The following is an 18,560-nucleotide window of genomic DNA, read 5'->3' on the forward strand; positions in this document are numbered from 1 at the left end:
GGTTTGATTTGACGGTGCAACCTAACGCCGCAGATGAAAGGATTATCGTTAACAATCTTGGTCGCAACATTGTTTCAAAGATGCGAGTAAAGTTTGCCGGGGAATCCCTCTTAGACTTAAACAACTATGACCTATACACCACTTACAAAGATCTGTGGTTGACTGCATTCGAAAGGGCACAAAAGATAGAGCAGGGTATTGGTAGCACAATCTTACGTAAGGTTAGGACTCCCACAAAGACACAACCTACCGATTCTGGCGATGCAACTGACGTGGCAGATGCAAAGGCCATTAAAACAGCCTATGGTACTAAATACGTAATACCATTGGACTTTGAGGCTATTACCAGCCACGGAGTTTATTATCCTAGACAGTTGAGTGAGTTGCAGTTTGAAGTGACCTTAGCCAACATAACTAACATCATTGGTGGGTTAAGCACTGCGTTGTCGGGAAGTATTCCTCCATATGCCATTACCAACCTGGAATTGCAGTATGAAACCATACATTCCGAAGATTTAGCACGCAGCGCTGGCATGGAATACAGCTCCGGAAAGGCTTTCTTGTACGACCACGCGGTAATGTACAAAACCTTTAGTTTCCTGGATAAGACAGACGCGGTAATTACTCAGAGCATTAATTTACCACGTCGTAGTCTTACAGGGCTGATGTTGGTATTTATCAAACCTTATGAAGCCGGTAAGCGCGACTCTGAAGCCTTTCATAACCCCAACATCACCAACGTCGGGATTAGCATCAATGGAGTTCCAAATAAGGTGTATTCGCAGGGAATGAAGCCCTCAGACATCTACAGGGAAATAAAAGAAAGTTTGGGGATCAAGTTGCACCCGGCGAGTTCTTTACCGATAAGTATGCATTGTGGATTGACATGCGAACCACCAACGACGAGGATTTACATGGGCAGGGATTGCGTCTGGTAAATACCCAGGACGGCATTACCCTGGAAATCAAGCGTGACCCAAACACTAGCGCAAGTGACTCAGACAAGATCAACGCATACGTCTTCGTTGTCTCTGACGCGCAACTGACTGTAGAAATGAATCAGCTAAAGAGCATTGCATATTAATGCGCTTCCTTAACCAAAAAAATATCTCTTACGTATATAATGCTTCGCGTATTCAAAAACAACAACACCAAACTGCAATGCATAGTGCAAGGCGATAAACTTTATTTCAAAGCGAAGGAGGTGGCTTTGGCGTTGGGTTACGTTAACTCTAGGGACGCAGCTAGAGCACACGTCTCAGAGGAAAACAAGGTAACTTTGGGGTCTATAAAGGGTGTCAATCTGACTGACACCCTTAATGCGCAACCACATACCGTTTACATCACTGAAATGGGTCTTTATGAGTTAATATTCGGATCTGAAAAGTCCGTAGCTAAGGAGTTCAGAAAATGGGTGTTAGGCGATGTTCTCCCTACCCTCAGGAAAACAGGTAAGTATGAAATAGAGCGGCGCTTTGACAGTCCTAATAAGTTAATATTCAAAATAGAAAATGAATTTGACCTGCATAAGAAGGTCGTAAACTACATACGTCGATTCCACCCTATCCTACTGCTGGCACCAGGTCTTGGAGAACTACAGGACTCAGCTAGCAAAAGAATAGTATGTTGGCAGAAAGGTTACCAGGCAGGTCAGCCTGACATCTTAGTTCTCAATGCACATAAAAAATATAATGGGTTATGCTTGGAGTTGAAGACACCTAAGGGTAACGGCGTATTATCCTCAAAACAAGAGGCATTACTCGCACAATACGAAGCAAATGGTTACCTAACTATGGTGTGCAATGATTACGACCTTATATGTAGGGAGATCGACCATTACGCGGAAGGCATTCGCGTACCTTGTCCTTGGTGCATTAAGGCTTTTAAGACGCAGGATGCGTTAAGGACTCACCAAAGAATATTTCATAGATATAATGATAGTTGAACAGACACACTGGCGTGAATTAGTCCAAGGCATTTCATACAGAATAAAAAATTATGTTGTGTTCGAAGACATTAGCCGTTTAAGGTTGGTCTTGGAACACGACGGTAAAGAGTGCACACTGTGGGCACCGGACTGCGTGCGGTATGTCCTTCAAGGTGAGGAATTCACACACATACGCAGCTATGGTAAGGTCAGCGGTCGATGGAAGTTCGACGTTGAAAGGAAGGTAGATGCTAATCCTCTGTGTGATTAGAAGTCATCCTCATGGGCGGTTAAGTATTGGTCTGCTACGGCGGACCTCATTTTTTCTGTTATCTGGTAAGCGGATACGGTAATTAAGACGCCTCCTACGAATGCTGCGATTTGAGGAATCATATATCTTTCTCATTTTTCCAAGCCTTTCGTACCGCCAGGTAATGGTCTAAAGGACGTGGTCCGTCGTATAGACAGCACCAAATATGTTGTCCGCTCCGTTGACAGCCACAGCGATCGCAAATAGCCTCCCAGTGTTCCCTGTCCTCCCATTTAACGCCCTCAACGTCGTCAAAGCCTACAAAGGTTTGGTCAATTTCCTTCTTACGTGTTGTCAGCGCCCGGGAGGTTTCAAGGGGGCAACAGCGTTCGGCTATGTCACCGTGGGTTTCGCAGGCAATACCTTCTAGGTGGTAACGGCGGCAGCGGTACTTATGCCAGTTCTCTTCAAAGAAGGGCTCATCACAGCGGTAGCAGTAGTTCTTTAGACAGACTTTGTTGTCGCGGTGATATTGTAAGGCTTGGAGGGTGGACAGCTTTTGACCGCAGTTACCGCAAAGGGTGCTTATGGTCTTTTGACGGTATTGCAGTCGCTCCATATACATACCTTACAGATCCTCTTTGTAAACTAAAGTTCTTTGTGTTTTAGGATCTGTGGGACACCAATGCCCAACAAAGGATCCTTCGGGGAATACCTTATTACAATGAGGACAGGTGTATTTTTTCTCCTCACGAATTATGCAGTCGGCAGGTAGTTCACATGTAATGCAGTCCATATATTGAAAGGGTAACTAGAATTCCTCCCAGGCTCCTGCGCCTTAACTTTGATGTAGTATATCGGTGATGTAAGGAGATCTTAATAATATCTTATTATTCTTTCTTAGGATACGTTACGTAAAGACTTATTTTAGGGTCCTTCATATTATCCTCTTTTTATTTATTATATTAAGTAATGTTAATGAGATATCATTAAAGAATAATAAGGTATCATTAAAACTAAAGACCCTAAGAATATAAGCCTAATAACATTCAAAACATTAAGAAATAATGACATTAAAACTAAAGGCCTTAAGAGACCCTACCCTATCAGCAACAACGAAGTAGGATCATTAATAAGGCATAAAGAACACCCTACTATAATGACGTGCAACGATTGCAACAAACGATTCAGTTCCTTACAGCGACTTAACTATCACACCGAAAACAAGGTCTGCTTTAAGCAACGCGCAGCAACGACATGCGAACATTGCAATAAGACCTTTACGACCAGCCAAGCTTGTTCCTACCACGTCAAAAACAAGGTCTGCTTTAAGCAACGCGCGACAGAAACGACATGCGAACATTGCAATAAGACCTTTGCTACCGCGCAAGCTTGTTCCTACCACGTCAAAAACAAAGTCTGTCGCCGAAACAACGCACACAACCTTACTTGCGAAGAATGCTACAAGGTACTAAGCTCTCCTCAAGCACTAGCATACCACATGGAACACAGAGTCTGCCTCAAATCTCTTTGCAAAAGCTGCAACGCATCCTTTGAAGATGCCTGGCACAAACACAGATGTAAACGATACGACCTTTCAGAAGTCGTCTGCGAAGAGCATGGCGACGTAGCAGAACGTTGTTGTCCAGTCGACACGGTAAGGCAATTAAACAACCAGAAAAAAGAAATAGACAACCTCTTTGTGAACTTCGACGTCACATTTGAAAAGGTCGCCTGGGAGAACGTAAACTACTGGAACGACACTTGCGATAAGTGTGGCTGCGTCAGGAAGGAACAACACTTGTGGCAGTGCTTATACGATCCATCGCAAGCATGTACTTTCAGTCGCTACGCCGAAATGCGTATGAAAGATGCGCTGCTACAGAAGGCGGAAATGCTACGCCAGCAACGACGATGAAGTCGCCTAAGGATGCCATTGCGCGATGGACCTAATTCATTTCGAGGTTCCTTATCGTTAACATTCTATAGAGGATATTGAATGAAGTCCTTAACGGACTCCGTAGCCCAACCCACTATTGTCAAAAGCGCACCAAACCGTTCTGCACGCTTCAGCCTACACATTTCATCATACAATTCCTGCACACGCTCTTTTAACCGATCTATTTCTTCCCTTTGTATTTCTATGGTGTTTTTTTTATCCTTTGCGTCGGCGGTCATTCTTCTTACTGCTTCCACTGGTTCCATCTATATATGAATCCAGATCACATGCCTTGTAATGCTCTGATAGTAGGACCCACCGGCTGCGGAAAGACCCAATTCATCGTGGAGCAGCTATTAGGACCCTTTAGATACCGCTTCGACTACGTCGTGCTGCTTTGTCCCACCTACGTGAATAACCGCACCTGGGAAGGCATAGGAGTGAAAGATGACGACTTCTTTGTAGACATATTGGACCCTAATGAGTTATCCAACCATTTGAAGTTCTGGCACAAACAATTCCCTAAAGATACACAGACTTTACTCATACTGGATGACATTGCCTGTGGGGACGACGTAAAAAAGCGCACCTCCGAATTAGTGAAGCTCGCTTTCAGCGGCAGACATGACAATATTAGTGTTTGGTTGCTCTCGCAGCAGCTTACCAGTGTCTCTAAACCCTTAAGGGAAAACATAGGCTCCCTGGTCGTATTTTATACACCCAGTAAGTCTGACCTGGAAACCATCTTAAGCGACTACGGCGGTGAGATATCCAAGGAACAGTTGCATGAATACATGCGGCATTTAAAGACGCATCAACATTCCAAGATGATCTTCTCTTTGAGGTTTCCGTATTCAATAAAGATCTCAGATCTTTAACTCCTAATGTATATGGAGATTGAGCAGCTCTTAGATGAAGTCCCCACACAGTTAGACGAAAGTAACCTCAAGGAACAACTCAACATCCTTGTGTCTTCGGGGAAGTGTAAAGAAATGATAGGCAAGGAACTTACCCATGAGCAAGTTAACAAGTTGTCAGAAGAGGAAGTCAAAAAGTTCCATAAGAGGTACGAGGCTGCCCTTGCAAGTAAGACCACGGACGCCGTCGCAGACTCCGCTATCCGACTTGCGACTAAATTGCTTGGATTTGCACTGCCCATAGACGATGTGGATCAACTACGGAAGGACATAAGTGAGGACTATGTCATTGCCCAAGAACTTAAGATAACCTGCGGGTGGTTGTCTTTGAAGTGCGGTAAGTTAATGGCAGTAGACTCTGCGGCTTTGCACGTAGCTCAGCACGTTGACTTGAAAGAGGTACTAGGTTCCTTTGGAACATCTTGGAAGGACTTCAAGAAGGACAGAGAAGTCGAAAAGGTCTTTCAGGCAGCACTTGCTGATAATCAAGTCACCTCAAGTACTTAGTCAAGTCATTATCAAGTCATTCTCAAGTACTTAGTCAAGTCGTCCTTAAGTCGTCTTAAGTACTTAGTCAAGTCATTGTCAAGTCGTCCTTAAGTACTTAGTCAAGTCATCCTTAAGTACTTAGTCAAGTCATTGTCAAGTCGTCTTAAGTACTTAGTCAAGTCATTGTCAAGTACTTAGTCAAGTCGTCTTAAGTCATTCTCAAGTACTTAGTCAAGTCATTGTCAAGTCGTCCTTAAGTACTTAATCAAGTCATCCTTAAGTCATTGTCAAGTCGCCGTCAAGTTATTATCAAGTCCTTCAAGTCCTTAGATATAAGATGAGTGGCACCGAAGAACAACCTCAGGAGGAGCAGAAGATTACCAAGCCTAAATCTGCAGGCAGAGTTGCCGCGGGAAAGAAGCTCGCGGAGATGAACAGAAAGAATAAAGCCAAAAAAGAAGAAAAGGTGGAGGACGAAAGCGAATCCTTTTGGAATCCCGGCTATGTCATCGGCGCGTTAGGAATTGCTATAGCAGCAGGCAGCTTTTACTTACAATGGCGGAATATGAAGCCAGAAGTAAAGTGGGAGGCCCCAACATATCACGCACCTGTGGAGGTCAGAAAAAACAAAATCCCTGAAATGGAATGACCTTCTCGCTTTGTAATATAATGTCGACCGCGTTGTTGAAAACTGTTGAAGAAGCAGCTATCATTACTTCCATCGTTGCGGGTATTGGTTGGGTAGGTAAGAAAGTGCTCAAAGAAGACTTTACTGAAGACCCAAGCAAGAGCTTCGCTAATTTCGCTAAAATGACCGCTGCCGTTGGCGGGGCTATCTTGCTAAAGGATTACCTACGAAAGGAAAAGTACCTGCCTAACATATAATGGTTAGCTTAGTCGCAGGTGGAGTTATTGCAGCTTTAGCATTTACAGGAGCTAATTATGGCGGTAGATATCTGGATAAATTAGTTAGCGGTGATAAAAACGCAGAATCTAACGCCGAAAGAAAAAGGCACGACTTAGCGCTGGAGAAATATCAGCGAGACGTGGCGGTTTGGAATAAAAAAAGACAAGCCTACAGGGATTGGTTGGATAAGAATTACCAAGACAAAATGCAGGCGGATAAGAACTTCGAAAACACAGACTACGCCTTCAAACTTTATTCGCAGGCGCACCCCACAGTGGTGTTAAAGAAGCCTGACTTTAAGAATTACTACCAGCCTTCTAAGAAACCAAAAAATAGTGAGTTGGTCTTCGTAGGAGTCGCAGGGCTGGCAGGAGGCGTGGCCTTGGCGTATCTAATATAATGATCGTCTTTTTGGAAAGCGACAAGAATAACTTTACTACTTATCTGAATCCTCCCATCCGCGCGGAAAGGGTTCGGTTGGTTAGTTGCTCTTTGTACAATTCTTGGTATAATTTGATTGGCGGCTTTGTCGTTGACAATGCCGCCAATCAAATTATACCAGATTCCCAATACACACCTATAACACTGGCTAAGGAGCTAGCAAAGCATGGATATACTCTTACCACAGGATTACCCCATGAAATGAAATTCAAAAAAAATAGTGGGAGCGTTAATTTAAAAGGCAGTTCATTGGTAGAACTCCTGGGCCTTACTAGTACCACAATAAATAGCGGTACTACATATGATGTAAAATGGAAAGTCGCATCCTCTTACGAAGTCTATTGCGACTTGGTCCATAGTTACAACAATGGAGAAAAGTCTTCTCTTATGTCCAAGTTTCTACCCAAAGGTAATCCATTTGACCTGGTAGAATACACCCCCATTTCTTTGAGCTATGACTTGTCTAATTTGGTGGAAAGCATAAACATCACCATTAAAGTGGACGGAAAGACGGTGGATTTTAATGGACGTAAGATCAATCTTGTTTTATCCTTCGCTTGAATCAAGCGAAGCGCGATTCTATTCATATAATGGGCCGAACTGAGGACAAACTTAAAAGGATTTACTATGGGCCTGAAGGCTATTGGAAAGGAGCGTCGGCTATTAAAAAACTCGCGACCGCGGCCAGGGTATCAGATGAAACGGCTAAGAACTGGCTAAGAAAACAAACCCTCTGGCAGGTTTATCTTCCCGTGCCTAAGTACATTCCCAGGCCCAGCTTTACCGTAAATACCCCCAATGAAGTTCATCAGGCGGATTTGCTCTTCTTACCGCACGACAAGGTGAGAAAGAAGACCTATAGGTACGCTTTGACCGTAGTTGATATCGCAAGCAGATACAAGGACGCCGAACCCATAACCAGCAAGGATTCTGGGGAAGTCGCAGAAGCCCTAGGTAGGATTTATAAGCGCGTTTTGAAATGGCCTAAGCTGCTGCAAGTGGATGCGGGGACAGAGTTCATGGGCGTCGTTACTAAGACCCTGAAAGACCACGACACTAAGATTAGAAGAGCTGAAGCTGAGTACCACAGGGGTCAAAGCATCGTCGAAAGATTCAATAAGACCCTGGCCGAGCGTCTCTTTGGGTACCAGTATTGGAAAGAGCTGGAAGATCCATCCAAACACAACAGAGAATGGACTCAGAGGCTCCCCCAGGTCGTCGCGGCTTTGAACAACGAGGCGGCCAGGGCTACGGGAATAAAACCCAGAGATGCCATAAAAAAGAAACACGTGGAACACAAGTCCTACGTCAGAAGTTCGAGGGCGGTCGGACTGAAGGAAAAAAAGCTACCCCGCAACATAGTGGTCAGATACCTCTATCAGCCGGGGGAACTCGAAGGTGGCAGTAAGAGAGCCACGGATCCTAACTGGTCTTTGGAAACGTATGAGATTTCAAAGTCCGTCACCAAGGAGGGGCAACCCGTGTTGTATTACCTAAATGGCCCAAGTCGTGGATTTGTCATGGAAGAGCTGCTCATAGTCCCCAAAGACTCAGAGTAGCGCAGCACCGCGCGCCCGATTACACTCTAGGCATGTCAGTCTTACGTTACCTCTGCAATGCCCGCGTTTGTTGTTGATACGATCCACGGAGAACTGCTGATCGTCATTCGGGTCAAACCTCCATAGTAGAGGTATGTTACATTTGGCACACCTTGCCCCTTTCTTATAGACGTCGTCCACGCAGAGGTCGAACGTCATATTTTTTTCTTCGTCGTGGCGCTTGTAGCGAAGGAGTTTCTTCGTAATGTTCTCTTTGGCTACGTCTTCTGGGGTCTTATCGTAACGCAGTTGCGGACCCCAAGCTCTTTTCAATTGCTTGGCGTATTCTACGCGGCTTACGGCGGTGTAAATTAAGTTACTCCAACACAAACGCTGGTCTATGATCCACATCGTTTCTTTTACGGTTAATCCCTGGGCACTATGTACCGTCATGCAGTAACCAAGTCTCCAATCGGGGTGGGAAGTAATCCTTTCTACGTCTTTCATTTGCACCCAGGCTTTATCGTGGGTAACTGCGTTCTCTAAAGTAATGTCAGTGCCAGGTACCCGTACGTCTCTTTTCTGCATTCTGGTATCTCGGGGCTTATAGCAAACGGGTACGAGATTAGTGGGGAATCTTTCGCGGTGAATATTTAACAGATCTTTTTGAATACGGGCCTGAGAAGCACGCTTACTACTTAAGACAACATCTTTGGGGTTCCAGGCCTGTATGAATTCCTCATAGGACTTGGCTCGTACTCTCTTACGGAGTACTTTACATTGCTGAGCGTCTGTAAGGCCCCTTAGTTCCGCTTTGAGGTTCCTTACTTGATCCTTGCTACGGTAATCGGTGTTAATTTCCTCTGCGTAATCTACCATTCCTTTTAACCATTCGTGGGGCATTTCCCCTGCTATTGGGGGTGGCTGGCAAGGATCTCCTGCGAAGATTACCTGGCACTTACCTTTTAGGAAGTCTACGAACTCTTTTAGGATTTCTAAGGGCACAGTACAGATTTCATCCCATAAGATCACAGGAGGAATATCATGAATAGCTTCTGGGACCCATTTAGTGCCATTCCAACGAAAGAAACTGTGGTAAGTTTGTGCTTCAAAGCCCTTAGCGGCGAGTTCGCGTTCTAAACGATGTGTAGGAGTTAATGCGGTTACTTTAGGGAATAGTTTCAGGACTCTGGTAGTCTTACCACTGCCTCCTGTTCCGTAAAGATAATAGAAGCGGTGGTAAGAAATGGGGTCTGTGACACTTGGTAATGGTTCCTCAGTCGGGGTTACCGTTCCTTTAGCATGATTAGCGTCGTAGGTTACTCTTGCTCGCCAGGCCTTTATCTCTTCGTCCTTGACCCTCCATTGCCCGCTTTCTGCTAATTCGTCGTCGGTGTAGAACTCTTGCATCTTTTCAAGCACTGCAGGTTTGACGTACAAAGAGTCAGTAGCTACTCTTGGAATGTCTTCCTTGTCAAACCGCAGCAACATCGCTAAGAGATTAATGTGGGCGTAAGCTAACATGCTAGCACGCAGATGGTAATACTGCGGTCTGTGGTCTTGATAGTAACACAAGGCATTCCATTGTTGCAGGGAATCTGTGAAATGATCCCACTTCTCTACTGACACCATTGAACCTTGGTCGTGAGCTCGTTGCACGAGGAAGCTTAATTCTCCCTTATCTGTGATTAAGCGGCGTTGCATGTGCTTCTCCCCTTCCCTTGCGCCCTGAGTGAACTTACCAATAACTATGCGGGCGGTAGCATTGTCTTCTGGCAGCCATTTGGTAAACTCCCGACGACATAATATTGCCTCATGAGCAGCGTACGTAAGGAGTTTCCGTTCTTCGAGGAACTTTAATAGCGGCACAGGGATCCATTCCTTTTCTTGCAGATGCTTCCCATACCACGCGTAAATTATGGGATGTAATCCCTCCTTTAGCTTCCAGCTGGTCAATCTAACGAATCCTGTTGCTGGGGCATCGTACGTACCATCCAAAGCTACCCTAAAGAATTGGCTGCCCGGATGTCCGTAACGGTCATAATACTCTTTACAATCTCCTAGGCCTTTGAAAGACGCAGGGTAACAATGTTTCATATCCAGCGAGACATACTCGTCCTCGTCGTATTCCATATTCCAAAGACCTCCGTGACCATGTTCTATGCAGGCTTTTGGAATTGGAAGGTCGCTAGGAGTCGGCTTCCAGCCATTACGCTTCTTTGCGGCTAAGAAGTCCAGGGAACGAGAACTTAATACTTCGGGAAAATCTTCACCCAGGTCTTCACAAACGCTGTCTATCTTCAGCTGTTCCATTTCGGGTCTATACAAAGTACCGTCTTGTGTCATAAATTGCCTACCTTCTGCGTCCATTAACCAGATGGAATTCTCATGAACCAAGTCTGCTAACGGAGATACTTTGTAGACTGAGGTCTTAACCTTCTTAGGAAACCTTAGTTCCCGCCAAGCGTGCCCATTATGTTGGTAGATAACAATAGGAGCTCCTCTACCTCCATAATTTGTGAGTCCCAGAGTAAATAAACCCGTCTGTGATATCTTTGACGTGTATGCGCCGCTCTAATGCCACTTCCAACTTCTTAATATTGGCTATGGTTCCTCCAGTCTTGCGGGTAGAATGCTCCCACTTTCGAATGGCTTCTCGGCGCTTTAAGGTTAACTTACCACCACGGGAAGCATCTTCAAAGAATTCCCGGACTAGCTTACCAACACAGTTACCAGGATGTCGCATTGGTTGTAACTTCTTTACATCTGGCGTGGGCATTTCATACGCCCCGTAAATTACCACTGTAACAGGGTAAGCAACCTCATAGAATAACATGTCAATTCCTTCTAATGCTCCCGGGTTGGTAGCCTTACTTAAGACGAACAGGTTCTTTTTACCAGACGCTCTAATGGGATTGCGGCCCCTTTCAATAATCCATTCCCCGTCCAGATACTTTATAAAGGTCAACTCCAAACGGTAATTACCCTCGGGCATTAGGTCGATTATCTGTTCTGCTCTTTCCTGTGTCATAGTCTCATCCGTATTACCTTCCATAAATGTCGTAAAGGCAAAGTCTGCGTCTAACCTGTCCAGAACCTGGGTTCTGAGTTTGCGCACAGTCTTGTTCTTGATACTTTTGATGGTATCCATTATATAGGACGTATTTTATACTTCGTTTGCAGTACCCAACACAGCAGCAGTAAGGGACACACCGCGGAATTTCCGTAAATCTGCTGTACCCGCGTTCGTAATTTCCCGGGTAAAACCCGCAAATATACGGCATCAATCGCGAGTCCCCCCTACTGCTGCTCCAGATGTTCCCTATACTACACCTAACGAACTAAACGCCGAAAACTTTCGTCTGAATAAAGCGAACTTAATCCTGGCTTACTTGGAAGGGCAGGCAAAACACTATGAAAAAGTTAGAAAAAAGTACGTTAGAGCCCGGAGTACGCTACATAAGATTGCGATAACTTCAGGATCCATATCCGTTGTGTTAACGGGCTCTGGCGTTGCTACTTCGCTTACTGGGCCGGGAATAATCGTTGGAGTTCCTTTGGCCGGCGTTGGGGCAGCTTGTGGTATCATTTCGGCTGTTGCTACGGGCATTATGAAAAAGCTATCCACGAAAATATCCAAGCATGACACGACAATAGCTCTATCTAGGGCTAAAGTAAATACTATTACCGATCTTGTCTCAAAGGCTTTGCGTGACAGAAAGATAGACGACGTAGAATTCTCGCTTATTCTGGCCGAAGAAGACAAATACGAGAAATTAAAGTCGGACATAAGGAATAAAAAAACAGTCCTAAAAGATCTTTCCGGGGAATCTCGCAAAAAGATTTACCAAGAAGCGAAAGAAGAGCTTCAAAGAAAGCTTGCTCAGTAAACATCTGCTTTGAAAAAAGCGTGACAGGATTCTATTTACATATTGAACGTCAGTCTGGAAATTACGCGTAATCTTATACCATAAGATTTATGCTAATTACTCATCTTATGGCATAAGATTTATGCTATTCGCTCATCTTATGCCATAAGATTTATGCTATTCGCTCATCTTATGCCATAAGATTCACTATCTTCTCAGGAAACCATCCTAACAGGGGGTGGTTGGGGTCAATTTCGTAAAATATTTCGTAAATTACGTCAGGATAATAAGGAATATCCTTATCCAGCCGACAAAACATCCACTCGGCTTTTGTCATATCAGAAACCTCGGGAATAGACTTACCGGTAATTTCAGACAAAAGATAGGGAATAGCTTTGTAATATTTCCCTAGTTTTAATTTTTTCAGCGTTTTCCGTAGACTTTGCGGGGTTGGCTCTTCTAAATGGTCTATGATTTTCTTCTTTACTTCGTTGTCTAAATATACCGGTCGATAACCTTGGATATGACTCATCCAGTCCCTAAAGTATTTTATTCTCTTATAAGGTGTTTTCTTACGACCTCCATTGGCGTAATATTGCTCTCTGGTAGCATTTGGTACGGCATTACGAATATTCTTACCACACTCGTAACACTGTGCTGACGTGTCGTCTTCTATTTGCATTTTCTTACCACAACAAATATACTTATTTGGCTTAGTGGGTACAAACTTGGGTTTCAAGCACTTTACACAGAAATCATAAGCAAACTCTTTACATTCTTCGCACTCCATATATAGACTAATATATTTAAGTGCGCTGTTGCCCTCAACCACACTTGGAGTGGGGGTCGTCCGTAGGTGGATTTTTGATACGGATCTTGCCCGTGTTGAGATTGCGCTGGAACCCCCATTCCCTATACTACTTTTTATGATTCCAAGTGAACACGACGCTAGTAAATCGCTAGTCAGTGCAGAACAATAGTTATTCAAATTGGTCGCTATATTATGATTCGGTGTATAGCGCGCCATAATGATAGGGGGAAGTATCCACAAAAAAAAAAGTTCCTAATTGTTTAAAAAAAAAAATTTCTTTGTTTGTTTTATTTTGTCATTATTTTTGAATTGCAAATTTACTGAAGACATTAGGAACATATTTTATCCCTGATGCACTGCTTGGCTCGCGTCTCAAAAGTTTAAGTAAAGTTTCATGCTTGATGTCTCTTTTGTTTTAAATGTGGTCGTTTTTACATTCTTTAGAAATATCAAATTGATTATCTTGAGCCAAAATACCCTTTCTTTATTTTTAACCGCCTATAATTCTTCATATTTTCTAACATTTCGTAAATTATTGCCTTAGTATCGATCATTATTTTTTTCTTAAAGTTATAAGATTATACATTATATCAAGATCCTTATAGATGTCACTACTTAATATACTTAAGCAAGCACCCTGGTTGAACTAAACAGTTAACAGTGAACTCAAAGCAGCTTCCAGATTACCGTTATACTTCTTTTAGACAGAATGGAAACTGCCTATATTATAAAACTAGCTAATGCATGTGCCCTTTGCTTTTCGAATTGTATCCATATTCATGTGTCTTCTCATGCGCAACAGTTAAACGAACAAATGATACTCTTGGGCGGGAAACAGCTTCATTGTTAGATGTTATGTCACCATGAATCAACCAATTAGAGCGCGCGCATTAAAGGGAAACATCCCAGCCATGGCGAAGGCAGAGGCAAATAATTGCATGCGAGATACTAACAAATCAAGATATTTTGTTATAACCGAGTTCAATAATCGTTTTATCATTCAAAGTTGTTTTTGCTATAAGATACCAAGATAACAAAGGTATCAAGCCGTTACTGCGCATGAGTAGAGTATTAATTGCTGCAAAACGGCTTTGCTTAATAATGCAAATGAGTAGAATATTATTTGTAGGTCTTTATTTTGCTGTCCTCTTGGCCAATCAGAACGACGAAAAAGAAGATTTGAAAGATAATGCTTTTTATCAAACTCTTTAGATGGACCACTGAGGTACGATAAACCTAATTTTTCAACTGTTTTGGTAGACGGACAGCTGAACAGCATGACTCTTGGTCATCCTGCAGCCGGAATCTCTATGACGGCGTTGCCTAGTAACATACGGATAAATGCTATTACCCAGAGATGCATGCTCTAAGCTGGATGGCTTCTTCTTTTATCTGGTCTGCGTACTTCATCAACTGGCCTATAATTCATAATGACATATATAGTTTGTTATTATCGGTTATTATCGGTTATTATCAGCAGAACAGAGCTGAATAAGCGCTCTTCAAGTGTATTATCATTGCCAATAATGTTTATATGTGTGTGTTGAACACGTTCGTACATGAACGGTATGAAAGCGGAAAAACAACACAGTAGGGAGGATGGAATACGTTGGAGTATCCACAGGAGGCCTGACATTTGACAAGACGAATCATACATCTTTTGTTCGGTGATGTATGACTTCGGTCCCCACCCCACCCCCCTCATGAATGTTGAAATCATTATTTATGCCAATTAGCTTTCAAAACTCAGAAAATAAGTTCAACTTGACTTTCTTTCCTCCTTTACTACTAATGATACGACAGAACATGTTACAACATGTAAGGACTGGAGCTTCAAGCTCTTGTCAGTCTTTACTTAACTGACTGTCCGCTTGAAAGAAGTTCATTCAGTACCTTGGTGATCGACAACAGAACAAGATACTTCAGAGTAAAGAAACCACTTGAAGTCGTAGCAGGTAGGTCACAAGTTTTTTTTGAGATTCGTTAAAAAAAGGAATTTTTAAGAAAAAAAAGTTTCGTCACCTTTACTGCTTGAGTTTTAAAATAAAGGTTACACTGAGTACTAAACTCGTTCTCGCATCTATGACTTCGTCTTGCATAGTTGATGAGAGAAGAGCAGCAGGAACTTAACATTTTCACAATAAATTTGTATGCCATTTTTTTCTCCTTTTACTGTTTTTTTTTTCGGCCGTTACGTCTCTTAAACGAACAATTTTATTAAATACTTAATATTAGAGTGGGTGAATTTTTTTTGCTTCCATGTTTTTTAACAGTTTTTCCCTCACGCCTTTTCTAAATCAAATAATGTAATTGTATTTTTAGCTGCATGAAATATTGGTTGACTAAAACGTTGAAATACATGCACAATCGAAATGGCCATGAGCGAAGAGAAACGGATCAAACGGGAAGAAAAACTGTTTTTAAAAATCTTTTTCTTTTCTTGGAGTCTCTTTATTTCGTGACTCTCACCATACATTTAACTTCATAGTGCCCTTTTCATTTTTTTCTTTTTTTTTTCTTCATTTCTTTAGTTTAACGTTGTCTTTTATTTTAGTATGTCTTCGAAGTTATAAAATAGATAACTAAAGACCAAACTGGTGCTAGAGGTTTTTGGCTCTCCAAATGAATTCCTTCGGAAATACATGGCCCAATCTAATCGAATGAAACAAGCAAGCTGTTGACGGGTTCCTATCAGCACGAATAACGTTTTGTATTCGTTAAGCTTCAATTTATCGATTAATATCTGTTGACGCATTTTCACTCAGCATACAGTCAATTACGTTGAAAAGATAAATAAAGCTGAGTATCATAAGCATAAAGTTGTTTAAGAAATTCTGTACATGTTATTAATATGAGTCGTTAACGTTGGACAAGGCAGAAGTTGTAAACCTCTTTTAATCTATTTAATCGAATTTTCCTTCACAGTACAAAATGAGGTTCTTCGTGGTCGTGTTACTCGTGTCCTTGGCTGTGTTCGTTTCTCCCGCCATTAAGCCGGCGTGTGGACAGAAAAACAAGCAAGCCGGACAGGCAAGCTAATGATTTCATTAACAATTAAAATAGAAGCCCGAACGATTGGCTGTTGACTTGAAGACCAGGAGAGCGAGAGGTTCATTGTTTAATTTAGTCAAAACGTACTAATTTCACATATATGGATTAAAATAATTGTGAAATTAGGTTCAAAACGTGACTTTAAAAGGACGGTGCCTGCTAATCGAGAATAAATAATATTTTTAAATGACTATGCGAATTGTTTTATCCTATCGAAGGGCTGTAAAATTCTGTTAGAAAAGTAGGGATCACCATGCATTTAAAAGAAATAATAAAGGTTAAAGAATCGTTAAAAAGTGATGACGTCATGATTTTACTAACACGAGAAAAAACGATTTTTTTTTTCAAAAGATTTTGATAAATTTCCATCCTAAATCCACCTAAATGACTGACAATTTGTTTCTTTACTGGAATATACCCCTAGTACCATGACTCTAACAGTTGGCTTTTAAATATATAATTTCTTAGCTTCGTGCTCCCTATTTTGCGATCATTAGGTACATACAGATTGTGCCCATATTCTTTTAAAATGCACATGAACCCTTCGACAATACTTTCAGTACTGATTCTGCATAAAGTAAATAGTTGATTGGTAAAATATTTCTTGATTTGAGTGATGCGTCTTTAAGTTATGAAGGTTTATACTTCCAATATGTTAATGATGATGACGTCAGGTAAGGTATTTGAGTGTTTTTGTTGTAACTAGTAATACTAAATGCTGGCCATTTTGAAAATAAAAATTGTAAATAGCTTTCATGTAAACCATGAGTAAAATAATGATGCTTTTTAAATACTGTTTCTATGAACCAGTTCGATTTTGTATATTTGATTAAGCCTTAATAGACGTCACACTCATTAGCATATTGGAAGTATAAACCTTCATAACTTAGAAACGCATCACTCAAATCAAGAAATATTTTACCATTCAACTATTTACTTCGTGTAGAATCAGTACTGAAAGTATTGTCGAAGGGTTCATGTGCACTTTAAAAAGCAATTATTGAGGTTAATTAAATAATAATTTGGCATTTACTTTATAATTTAAACCGAAAAAAAATTGGATCGGAGTATCCAGGTAGTTTTAAGAGATACGAATTTTTAAAGAATATCATTAGGGATAAGTCTTATACCGAATGCGTGACAAGCGTTACATAGCATACAAAACGGCGTGACAACACTGTTTTCGGCGTGTTTGCACGTCAAGCTAAAGCATGACGCTTCTCTGCCATCCAAGCCAAAATTACAGAAAAAAATCTACATTTTAAAGCTTTAAAATTCCAAGAAGACTATTGGGTTAGAAGTGAAGCTATTGTTGACTTTTTACTATAATGCAGAGTGGAATTTTCCAAATATTTAGTACGTAATGTCGTAGTTTGAAATAAAATTTCCGATGCAGATCAAATGAAAACTCATGCTAGAGGCGAAATATGGCCATTCGAGGAGTTTTGATTCAAAAAAACTCCATAACATTTCATATGGGCCTTAATAACAGTTAGTGCCCAAGCTCGCGCGGCCAAAACATCGAAATCATGAGATTTTTCACACCTTTTTAGCTTATAGCCCCGAATACAGTACGGTGACACCCAACTTTTTTTCCAATTTTTACATTGCACATAAAACAATCTTTTAAATTCTTGATAAAAAATGTCCTTCCAAGGCAAAACATGGTAATTTTGACTTTTTTTGAGGTGATGTATACAAGAAATTCATGGAGTACCACTTTCAAATCTCCGTGAACTAGCTCAACCCATGCTGTCCCAATGGAATAAATTGACGAAAAATATAGCGTTAAGAGTATTTGGCTGGAATCAAAAAGCAAATTTATAAAAATCATATACACTTTGTCGCGAAAGTTTTTTTTCTAGAATTTTAATGTTCCATTTTTAGCTCAAATAGGGCAAAAATTGGCCTAATACCCACCCCAACAGTTTCAAAACGAGCACGGTGGCCCCTTTTTTTGTTTCTTTTTTCTTTTCTTTTTTGTTTCTTTTTTTTTTTTTTTTTTTTTTTTCTTTTTTTTTTTGCATTTTTGACTATAATATATGTTACTCTTTAAGTAGAAAAGAGTTTTAAAAAATTCTATCGAAGCTAGGGAAGTGTGAGTGCCAAACTACCTTAAATATGATAATTTTAACTGGTTCAAAACAAAGACATTATGTAAAAAGCATCGGCGTTATACTCATGATTTTTACAGTGTTTATAAAGTAATCTTGGAAAAGAAGTTTCAAAAATACATTAAAGATCACTAGTAATTAGATAATCCCAGCTCGAAGAAAAACCTCGGTCGAGTTGGTATTGCAGTGCCTTCTGGTGCAGTTTTATGTGGAATATTTTCAAGATGGTGGCTATTTCGTCCCCAAAATTGTCCAAAAAAAAGACACTTCAATGCCAACTCGACCGAGTTTTTTCCTCATATTCGGA

At 41.4% G+C, this 18,560-nt stretch overlaps 1 long non-coding RNA gene across 1 annotated transcript; it reads left to right on the forward strand.

Moving 5' to 3' along the window:
- Positions 1-14,902: 14,902 nt before the first annotated feature.
- LOC148909545 (uncharacterized) lies at positions 14,903-16,327 on the forward strand. The gene is made up of 2 exons (XR_016120602.1): positions 14,903-15,043; positions 16,014-16,327. It is a non-coding gene; the product is annotated as an uncharacterized LOC148909545 (long non-coding RNA).
- The last annotated feature ends 2,233 nt before the right edge of the window (positions 16,328-18,560 follow it).

Source organism: Actinia tenebrosa, unplaced genomic scaffold (genome assembly GCF_029948245.1).
Source record: "Actinia tenebrosa isolate PJP-AT-01 unplaced genomic scaffold, QUT_ActTen_1.0 PGA_scaffold2__45_contigs__length_23673736, whole genome shotgun sequence".
In the NCBI taxonomy this organism is placed as follows: domain Eukaryota; kingdom Metazoa; phylum Cnidaria; class Anthozoa; order Actiniaria; family Actiniidae; genus Actinia; species Actinia tenebrosa.